The 12,108-nt window shown below is 38.0% G+C and overlaps 1 pseudogene; it reads left to right on the top strand.

Moving 5' to 3' along the window:
- Positions 1 to 12,108, top strand: part of LOC121420462 — a 90,390-nt pseudogene that overhangs the window by 65,603 nt on the left and 12,679 nt on the right.

Genomic DNA, 12,108 nt, shown 5'->3' with positions numbered 1-12,108 from the left:
ATGATCAAATATAAAAAAAAATAAAATCACATTTATTTTCTTATGTATTTTATTGTTTTCTAAATTTCTTTTGTATTTCTTTGTTTTTCGACTTTCTGTTTTTTATTATTTTACAATGGAAATTGTCGGGGACTTTATTTGGACCGTAAATCAGATGGAATTTATTGATTTCAATCAGTAAAAGGAAAAATAATGATACTTTTATGAATTTTGGCTAAAAACTTTATTTGCATTGGATATGTACACAAATTCACGTTTTGGTGCAATTTGGGTCTGCATGCACTTACTAAATGTTGCGCAATTTCGGAACCGCGTACCCGGGGGTCACAAATTTGGTCTCAAAAGTTGCGCGAGACTTGAATGTAAAAAGTCAGTGAGCGACGTGGTAAAAAAAATTCACGCGGCGGATTTATCACAAAAAATGTCGAGGGGGGCTGAATCAGCCCCCCCCCAGTCTTTTTAGGGTTAAAATACTGACCAGGGACCAATAAGCGTGGTTCTTTCATATTTGCAATTCATCGCAAACTTTTGTGTTGCGAATTTCAGGTGTCTTCGCCATCCAGTCGTAACATCCGTAGAATCGTTACCATTGGATGGCGAAGACAATATTACAGTAGATGTAACTCAATTTCATTTTCAATTTAGTTATCTCACAAAAATCACGAACAACATGTCGAGTTAACATAATTTAAGGCATGGTCACACTGCCCGAGCGTTGTTAGAGCAGTTGTGGAGCGGAGAGAAAAAAATCATCACCGCTCACTACCGTTCACCATTTTCGATTTCGATCGGTTTTATTTGTTTTCCATTTTTTCCCCAATTTTGTGAGCGAAATTTGGCCCTCTTTCCCTACCGCTCCATGACCGCTCCAACAACACTCGGGCGGTGTGACCATGCCTTAATATGCAAGATGGTAAGCCAAAAAACACAACTTGTTTGCATTGGAGCCCTGTGGGAATAGATGTTGTTGATGGGGAAGAGGTAGTCTACAAATAATGCACGTAAAGGAATGCACGTAAAAGAATATTCTTGGGAGTTGTATAATAATAACTATTTTAGGTAATAAGTAATACAAATTAGCATTAATGGCTGTAGTAGCATCAGTTGGACTGATAATAAACACTGGTGGTAGTAGTAATCTATTAGATTTCTTTTAAGTTTTTAAGTTTTTTAAGTGTTACATGTAGCTGTTGGAATTGACTGGGTTAGATGATATTGAAAGGTTTCCATGGTTGAGAGAATATTGAAGGTTTTACGGTAAACACCATGTATGAAGTCCTGAAAAGGACTGTTCGTTATTCTATCTTGATTGAATGTTAGCTCTGAAAAGAATTGTTAACGACGTTTCGACCAGCGTGTTCTGGTCCTCATCTGAACAGTGCTTTTTCAGGACTACATACATGGGCCCATATTCTGAAGTCAGGTTTAACTTAAACTCAGGTTTAAAGTGGTGGTTTAATGTAAGTATGGGAAGCCAAAAGTATCAAGATTTTTTAATATCAAGTTGTACCTTTCTTATGTTTACTGTGCTCTTTCCTGATTCATTGATGGTGAATACAATAATCTATTTGTACTTCCTATACAATTATGAATGATTTGAGAGCCAAATGAGCTAAAGTATGATATCTCTACTTTTAGTGATTTATGTAACAATTGGCTTTCCATACTTAAACCACAACTTTAAACCTGAGTTTAAGTTAAACCTGACTTCAGAATACGAACCAAGGTGTTTACCGTATAAAAAAAAACCCCCTCCAATTGACTGGGTTGTTGTTCTTGTTCTCAGTTCCCAATCTGTGTCCCGGTCTCCCGTACGTCTTCGAGGTCGGTGCTTTCAACAATCTAGGGCGGGGTTCTCTCTCTTCACCCAAGGAAGGCAAGACAATTGGCACTCCATACACCAAACCACAGAACCTGACTGCTACGGTCTTATCAAAGACATCCATCAAACTACAATGGCTTGAACCTACTAGCAAGCCAGACGGCAAAGTGGTAAACAGTTGTTTGATCATAATTCCATAGAAATATGAAATCTGATTGGTATTTTATTAAGCTCTTTGTAAGTTACAAATGCAGAGCTGCTAAGTAGTACTGATTTTCCGTATTTAGTACTGAAAATAGAGAAGAATACTGATGGTTTCATGCAAAATACTGATTTCTAAAGTTTCAGTTTATGTGTTGTCCTATGGTATTCCTGTGAAAATACTAATTTTCTCACCAAAATACTGATTTTCAGCCTTGAAAATACTGAAATGTTCTTGTTCAGGTTGGCAGCTCTGCAAATGAATTTTTACGACTGGCTGATGATCCTTTCTTGTGGTGAATAATACACACTAGATTTTCATAGGTGTTGCTGAAGTTCTTAAGAAAGGATCACCTGTCTTAAGGTTGCTTGTAGCTTACAAACGGCTTTATAAAACACCCATTTGTTGAATATTTATCAAAGTTGTTTGTAAGCTACTCATGACCAAATTATGATTTCCTCCTATAAAAGCCTCTTAACTCATGGGCCCGGTCTTACAAAGAGTTACCATCAATTTCAACTATATGGAAATCCATCAATGTCATAATTTTTTATTTTTGAAATTTGCACAATGTCCCTGGAAAACAGAGAAGCATACTGAATTATCAAGAAAACAATGAATGCATGAATATCCATCATACCTTGAAGACATATTGAAGAAACATGTATCTTAGGTGATGACGTTGCTGGCTTGCCATAGATGTGATCGATTGGATCGATCGTAACTTTGTAAGTTGGGGCCCAAGTCACTGTGTTGGATTTTGTCACATTAATCGTGTAATATTACCTCAACGATCATGCATATTTGATTATCTCTTTTAGGGTTATGATATTGCATATGCCCCAGGAACTCCGACTGATTTCAGCACCCATACCAGTGCGCTCTCCTACACTGTTACTGGTTTGCAGTCTGATGTAACGTATCAGTTTGCCGTCAGACTGGCAGTCACGTGTGAGAACGCACCCTTTGACATTGTACGGGCAATCACACAGTATGGTAAGTGGGTCTGTTAACATTATCCTCCTTTCTTTCGCACTTTGCATCACCATGTACTGTTCAAGCTGAACGGTACTTTTATTGTTCATGTTTCAACCTGGGTGAACTAGTTGAAAGCGATGATGCATTAAAAAAACGTTGAGCATAACCTATCAGAATCATGCAATGTATTACGACTTGGAGAAACGTTTTGTCTCTTGACAGTAGAAATGAGCGATTACTTACTTTCAATAGATAGATCTTAAATCCTCAGTCGGACACCAGAGATCACCAATTTTGTCCAGTCATTTAAGTACTGGACATTACTCAAAGGCTTGCTAGTGCTGCACTAGGGGTTCCCTAAACAGCATCCTCACTGACATCCATTGATGCCTTTTCAAGGTTTTATTCATATCAAACATACCACATTTTCAACAATGTCGACAACTCAGTACAAACAATACTTTTAAACAAGACAAACAATAATATTATACAATGCAAATTATTATAGGTAAGCATAAATAAATATTGTAAAATATGAAAAGTGTACTTAATATAACAATAGAAAAAAAAGTACTATAATGCATTCTTGTAAATGGTTGTAATATAATGACAAAGAAAGAAAATGTGAGGTGTGGATATGGGGAGCCACAGGTAAAAGCAGAGCTTGTTGGTTAAAGGCTCCAAGGAATATGCAGTGAGAGTCCAGTAAAAATATCAATACGACAAGAGAAATAGAGGAATAAATAAAAGGGCAAACGAAAAGTAAACAAAAACTTGGGATACACAAATCAAGTGACCACCAATGATCCATGCCGATTATTGGTGGTCATTTTTATGGATTGTGTTCAGATATCTTTAGTGATCCTCACTTATTTATAGGCTCAGTTGGTAGAGCGTCTGGGGGTCGGGGGTTCAAACCTGGTCGCATCAGACCAAGAGACGTTAAAAGCTGGGATATGCTGCTACCCTGTTTGGCGTTCAACAATTAAAGGGATAGAGCCTCGTCGATCTGGCACTGCACAGCTGTTGGAGTCTTTCATATCTGATGTCTACATGTATTTAAAACAATAAAATATGTATTGTCATTTTTCAATTTTCAAACTTTTAAAGGTAAATGCTAGTTTTGGTAACGATATCAAAATGAGTTCGTACAGAATCCAATGAAATGACCACAAAAAAGTGTCTGTTTATATAAATAAAACGATTGTGCCAAAGGATTCTGGAAGAAATGGTGTAATTGCTGAGAAATCAGCAAATAAACACAGGATTCGGGTAGAGCGTCGGGCCCGACATTCAAAGCAATAATTATACACTGTCCCACGTGCGCTTATCTGTGTTGGGGATCTTCGGTGTGAACATTTTTCAGCGTAGATTTCAAGATTTTACAAAGTTCAGTTTATGTAACTGTACCAGATCTAGATCCTCGATGATAAACTGACAATCCTGGTTTTACAGACTTTCTCATGAAATCAGTGTTTACTGCAACTACCGGAATTTCTCTTTAATGTTGAGTGCCTTGATTCTTTTTTCAGACGATACGTTACCGCCCAAAGACTTGAAAGTGCAGCATAGTGACTTCCAGTCCATTACTGTGCAATGGACCTCACCGAGAGATTTCATGCCTCGTCCAATCGTAAGTAGGAAAACCATGGTCCAAAAACAAACCATGCCTGCCCATCTGGTCTTTTTCTATCTATCTATCTATTGGAAAAGTCACCATTTATTCAGATAGATTATGCAAAATGTGTCATTAATTTGTCCTTGCCCCTCGTCACATTATGGTCATGGAGGTGTCAGTTTGAGATTTGCAGCATTCAGTGATTTCATTTTGAAACAGTTATTGCTTTCTGTTTTGAGAAACTGTATTTCACAATTATATACTATAATTATAATTATATTATTAGAGTTATTATGATTATAATTATTAAAATTATTATCATAATTAAAATGATTATAATTATTATAATAATTATTATTATAAATATTATTATGATTATAATAATTATTATCAATAATATTATTATTATTATTATTATAATTATTATAATTAATAGGATAGTAATTATTATCATAATTACATTATTATAAATATTATAATTATAATGTTTATAATTATTATTATTATAATTGAATATATAAGCACATAGAGTCTTTTTACTAATATGCGCTATATAAATTTCAAATATTATTATTATTATTATTATATTCAATCTTACTTTTTCTGCTTTCATACCCTCATTTTCTTACCAAGATTGAATTTCCTTGAAACATTACAGAACATGAACTAACCAAACCCCATCATTCCCCAACAGGAATATATTTTATTCTACTGGAACACATCTCAACCTACAAATCGCCACAATATCACGGTCGATGCTACATCAGATAACACCATCTCTAAAGAGGTATCTAACCTAGTTCCTGGAGCCAACTATTCCTTTGAGGTGCAAGCCAATGTCCAGTCTGCTCGTCGCAGTGGACAAGCAGCCGCAACTACTAGTAAGTATCATTGACCATCTACCTCAAAACCACAATGTGTATGACAGGTCAAAATGTCAAAATTTATTGATTAACGATAACCTTCAGTAGTCAGCCAATCATTCAATAATTCAATCGCTCAAGTAACCAGTCAATCAATCAATGATGAATCAATCAATCAATCAGTTAGTCACTCAATCAGTCAGTCAATCAATCAGTCAGTCAGTCAGAGAGTCAATCAATCAGTTAGCAGTTAGTCATTCAGACAGTTAGTCAGACAGACAGTCAGTCAATCAGTCAGTCAGTCAATCAGTCAATCAGTCAGTCAGTCAATCAATCAATCAATCAATCAATCAATCAATCAATCAATCAATCAGTCAGTCAGTCAGTCAGTCAATCAGTCAGTCAATCAGTCAGTCTGTCAGTTACTTAGACAGTCAGTCACTCACTCAATCAGTCGTTTAATCAATTGTTAAATCAACCGTTCAATCAAACAATCAAACAGTCTATTAATCAAATGACCAATCAAGCAATCAGTTAATCAATCAATCAATCAATCAATCAGTCAGTCAGTTACTGAGACAGTCAGTCAGTCAGTCACTCACTCACTCAATCAGTCGTTTAATCAAGCATTCAATCAATCAATCAATCAATCAATTAAACAATCTATCAATCAAATCACCAATCAAGCAGTCAGTTAATTAATCAATCACTCATCACTCATATGACCACCCAATTAAATCAATCAGTCAATTGATCGATCAATCAATTAATCAATCAATTAGTCAATCAATCGATTGTTTAATCAACCAGTCAACATTTATTATTAACCTTTTATTCACCGTCTTTCTTTGCTCAGAACTTCCTTCCGTGCCAACTGAATTCCTTGCTATCTCAGAGAACGGTATCATCCATGTATACTGGGGACCTGCTGAAAATACCTGGAATAAATCATTGGTGAGTGTTTGGAGGGTTCTTTATATAACAGTAATTAGATGTTGTATACCTGATTGATATCGGTTAAGGTTTGGATATAGGGGTGATGGATATAGAGAAGTAGAGTGGCAAAGGAGAGGGAGGAAAAGAAGAAGCAGCAGTAGGAGAACAAGAAGGAGAATGGGCAAGAGAAGGAGAAGGAGCAGGAAGAAGAGGAGGAGGAGGAGGAGAAGGGGGATAATGAGCAGAAGGAGGAGAAGGAGGAGAAGGATAAGAAGAAGTAGGAGCAGGAGAAGGATAAGAAGAAATAGGAGCAGGATAAGAAGAAGTAGGAGCAGGAGAAGGATAAGAAGAAGTAGGAGCAGGAGAAGGATAAGAAGAAGTAGGAGCAGGAGAAGGATAAGAAGAAGTAGGAGCAGGAGAAGGATAAGAAGAAGTAGGAGCAGGAGAAGGATAAGAAGAAGTAGGAGCAGGAGAAGGATAAGAAGAAGTAGGAGCAGGAGAAGGATAAGAAGAAGTAGGAGCAGGAGGAGGAGAAGAAGAAGTAGGAGCAGGAGAAGGATAAGAAGTAGGAGCAGGAGAAGGATAAGAAGAAGTAGGAGCAGGAGAAGGATAAGAAGAAGTAGGAGCAGGAGAAGGATAAGAAGAAGTAGGAGCAGGAGAAGGATAAGAAGAAGTAGGAGCAGGAGAAGGATAAGAAGAAGTAGCAGCAGAAGGATAAGAAGAAGTAGGAGCAGGAGAAGGATAAGAAGAAGTAGGAGCAGGAGAAGGATAAGAAGTAGGAGCAGGAGGAGGATAAGAAGTAGGAGCAGGAGAAGGATAAGAAGAAGTAGGAGCAGGAGAAGGATAAGAAGAAGTAGGAGCAGGAGAAGGATAAGAAGAAGTAGGAGCAGGAGAAGGATAAGAAGAAGTAGGAGCAGGAGAAGGATAAGAAGTAGGAGCAGGAGAAGGATAAGAAGAAGTAGGAGCAGGAGAAGGATAAGAAGAAGTAGGAGCAGGAGAAGAAGTAGGAGCAGGAGGAGAAGGATAAGAAGAAGTAGGAGCAGGAGAAGGATAAGAAGAAGTAGGAGCAGAAGGATAAGAAGAAGTAGGAGCAGGAGGAGGATAAGAAGAAGTAGGAGCAGGAGAAGGATAAGAAGAAGTAGGAGCAGGAGAAGGATAAGAAGAAGTAGGAGCAGGAGAAGGATAAGAAGTAGGAGCAGGAGAAGGATAAGAAGAAGTAGGAGCAGGAGAAGGATAAGAAGAAGTAGGAGCAGGAGAAGGATAAGAAGAAGTAGGAGCAGGAGAAGGATAAGAAGAAGTAGGAGCAGGAGAAGGATAAGAAGTAGGAGCAGGAGAAGGATAAGAAGAAGTAGGAGCAGGAGAAGGATAAGAAGAAGTAGGAGCAGGAGAAGAAGTAGGAGCAGGAGGAGAAGGAGAAGAAGAAGTAGGAGCAGGAGAAGGATAAGAAGAAGTAGGAGCAGAAGGATAAGAAGAAGTAGGAGCAGGAGGAGGATAAGAAGAAGTAGGAGGAGGAGAAGGATAAGAAGAAGTAGGAGCAGGAGAAGGATAAGAAGAAGTAGGAGCAGGAGAAGGATAAGAAGAAGTAGGAGCAGGAGAAGGATAAGAAGAAGTAGGAGGAGGAGAAGGATAAGAAGAAGTAGGAGCAGGAGGAGGAGAAGAAGAAGTAGGAGCAGGAGAAGGATAAGAAGAAGTAGGAGCAGGAGGAGGATAAGAAGAAGTAGGAGCAGGAGGAGGATAAGAAGAAGTAGGAGCAGGAGGAGAAGAAGTAGGAGCAGGAGGAGATAAGAAGAAGTAGGAGCACGAGGAGGATAAGAAGAAGTAGGAGCAGGAGGAGGATAAGAAGAAGTAGGAGCAGGAGAAGGATAAGAAGAAGTAGGAGCAGGAGAAGGAGAAGGAGAAGTAGGAGCAGGAGAAGGATAAGAAGAAGTAGGAGCAGGAGGAGGATAAGAAGAAGTAGCAGCAGGAGGATAAGAAGAAGTAGGAGCAGGAGGAGGATAAGAAGAAGTAGGAGCAGGAGGAGGATAAGAAGAAGTAGGAGCAGGAGGAGGATAAGAAGAAGTAGGAGCAGGAGAAGGAGAAGAAGAAGTAGGAGCAGGAGAAGGAGAAGTAGGAGCTGGAGGAGGATAAGAAGAAGTAGGAGCAGGAGAAGGATAAGAAGAAGTAGGAGCAGGAGAAAGGACAAGAAGAAGTAGGAGCAGGAGAAGGATAAGAAGAAGTAGGAGCAGGAGAAGGATAAGAAGAAGTAGGAGCAGGAGAAGGATAAGAAGAAGTAGGAGCAGGAGAAGGATAAGAAGAAGTAGGAGCAGGAGAAGGATAAGAAGAAGTAGGAGCAGGAGGAGGATAAGAAGAAGTAGGAGCAGGAGAAGGATAAGAAGAAGTAGGAGCAGGAGAAGGATAAGAAGAAGTAGGAGCAGGAGAAGGATAAGAAGAAGTAGGAGGAGAAGGATAAGAAGAAGTAGGAGGAGAAGGATAAGAAGAAGTAGGAGGAGGAGAAGGATAAGAAGAAGTAGGAGGAGGAGGAGAATGTGCAGAGGGAGGTGATGGAGAAGGGGGATAATGAGCAGAAGAAGGAGGAGGAGGTGAAGGAAGAGGAGGAGAGGGAAGAGGAAGAGGAGAAGGGGGATAAGGAATAGGAGGAGGAGGATAATGAGCAGAAGGAAAAGAAGGAGAGGGAGATGGAGAAGGAAGAGGAAAAGGAAAACGAGAAGGGGGCTAAAGAGTAGAAGGAGAAGGAATAGGATAATGGGCAGAAGGAGGTGGAGAAGGAGGAAGAGGAGGAATGACTTAGATTGAAATCAAATGAATTGAAATGGAAAGAAATCAAAAGAGGTAAATAAGTATTTAAAGAAATTGAAAAGAGATGAAGTGAACTACATCTCTATTCATATGTCATACTGTGCTTTGCCAGTGTTAAAATATGAAAAAATTATTAAATAGTTGTATTATTTCAAGCATCGCGATTGGCCAATATGTGTCACATGACATCGAACTTTCTTTGTGCACTGCATGGCAGTGCAAAAGGTGCGCAACGAAAATTAACATTGCATGGGAGAAGTCCAACAAAACTTTACTGTAACTTTTTAAGAATTTGTTTCTGTGTTGCTATTTTATAAAACAAATAATGCACTTGCTCTGTCGTGCGTAAAAGTAAATGCAGACAAAGCTCGGTTTTTCAGACGGTGCACACTGGGCGCCTGCCGCCAGCTGCTCGCGCACAGTGCCGCACCTATCTAAAGAAACCTCGCGTGCTCTGCATTTCCACTAATGCACCCGGCTGCATGCATTATTTGTGTAATATATAATGGAATGGTTGCAAATGATATGAGAAATGAAATAAGAATTTAAAGTACATGAAATGGAATGAAAATGGAAGATTTGTATATTTCCTCAATATCATCCAGGGCTTTGCTGTTCGTATTCAGAGAATGGCAGATTTGTTCCCAGGCCAGGACGATATCTCCTTGATACCACCTGAAGCTCGACAGAAAGTGGAGAACGATGCCTCTCTTTGGACTATTATCGGAGGAATACAGCCTTATCATTATGAGTTCTCAGCAGGTATTAAATGGAGAGTGAACTGTGTGGTCTCTCGTTGACTGTGTGTTATAAATATATGGGCCCATATTCTGAAGTCAGGTTTAAAGTTGTGGTTGAAAGAGAAATGCCAGTAGTTGCAGTAAACACTGATGTCATGAGAAAGTCAGTAAAACAAGGCTTAATTGTCAGGATATCATCGAGGATCTAGATCTGGTACAGTTACATAGCTGAACTTTGTGAAATCTTGAAATCTACGCTGAAAAATGTTCACACTGAAGATCACCAACACAGATAGGCACACTTGGGACAGTGTATTAATATTGCTGGAATAAAGACCCGACGGAAGTGACCGAATCCGCGCTTATTTTGCTTATTTCTCAGCAATTACACAATTTCTTCCAGAATGCTTTGGTACATATTTTTTATTCATACAAACAGACACTTGGGTGGTCATTATATTAGATTCTGTAAAAAGTCATTTTGAGATCGTTACCAAAACTGGAATTTATCTTTAAGTATGGGGAACCAAAAGTATCAACATTTTTATTTAAGTTGTATGTTTCTTAAGTTCATTGTGCTCTTTCCTGATTCACCAATGGTGAAGACAATCATCTATTTATACTTCCTACACAATTATGAATGATTTGAGAGCTGAATGAGCTAAAGTTTGATATCACTACTGTTAGTGATTATGTAACAATTGGCTGTCCATACTTAAACCACAACTTTAAACCTGAGTTTAAGTTTAACCTGACTTCAGAATACAGGCCTTAGTCTTAAAATAAAAGATATCTACTAATGCCACAGAGAATTAATTGACCTATAATTGTATTTTGTATAGAGAAACTAAAATGTTTTGAGAGGAAAAGTAATTGTTTTGCTATGTGGTAACATAATAATTGCGGTATAAATGTATTGAGTAGTTAATTAGTATGTTATCATTCAAGTGGGTCTATATTACTAGACTACACTAGCATTGTGGGTCAGGAAACTGGCCAGGTATGAGTAGTTGAGGACTCGAGATGGCACTATTGGTTTGTATCTGCTTTAAACACGGCCCTTAGATTGTTTAATTTGTGTATTCATTTCACCACATGAAATAATATCCATATTAACTAAAAAGATTTTTACATTTGCTGATATGAATACGTAGTAAGGAAAAAAGCATTATTGGGGCTTGTAAGATCAACTGCTGTAAGAAACTGTACAAATGTTTCAAAGAAACCTACACCAATACCTGAAGAAAATGAAGTAAGGATGTTACGAGAATTAGCCGCAAGATTTTCCCTTGGCAACAACTCAACCTGGTTATACAGTGCGTCCCAGAAAAAATGAAATCAGGATTCCCATGTCCATTTTCTTCAAGGCCAGTTGAATTACGATATTTCATTTGCATCATGGTACATTTCAATTATTCCTTTCATTTTCATACATTATACGAGACGAACAGTTCATGGATCCATGCGCAAGACAAGTTTGAAATTTTTGTGTCAAAATCAGGGGAGCGTTTCATGAAAGGACTTGTCAGACGTTTTATCCGACAAGTCCTGTTTTATCCGACAGTTACTATAGTAACAGTGCTTCTCAACCAATCAGAATCCAGGAAAGATGTCAGATCTGACAACTTGTCGGACGAAAATATTGATGAAACGCCCCCCAGGTTTCACAGAAAAATTGGACGAGATTGATTCGTGATACGACAACCGAGATTATTTGATGATTGGCTCATTAGCATTACTTATGTATATTTTGCTAATATTCTCTCACTGATCTCTGAAACGAGGGTGGATTCAGAGTAATTATAATGGTAAGTATTTCTGATGCTCACTTTCTAATGAATCATTACTCAAGGCGCTACATATTAAATAAACAAAAACATTGGAAATATTCACAATTAAAGCTATTGTTTAACTTTGTGAGCAGCCGATTTAAAAAAATCTCAAACCAAGATGAAACATGTGTACAAGTGCATGTATTGGAACTAATAAACCCTGAAAACAACCATTATTGAGAATGAAAAGCTAAAACTACAAGGCAAACCCCGATTTTGTAAATAGGTGTCTTATAGATGCATAAATACTACACATAAGTGTATGGGATGAAATTAAGATGGTGTTTCCGGTCACTTTATATTTCAATTTTTGAAGCACTA

This window comes from Lytechinus variegatus, chromosome 8 (genome assembly GCF_018143015.1).
Source record: "Lytechinus variegatus isolate NC3 chromosome 8, Lvar_3.0, whole genome shotgun sequence".
NCBI lineage: Eukaryota > Metazoa > Echinodermata > Echinoidea > Temnopleuroida > Toxopneustidae > Lytechinus > Lytechinus variegatus.
The sequence above is the reverse complement of the archived record's forward strand: the minus strand, read 5'-3'. Positions and strand labels throughout refer to the sequence as shown.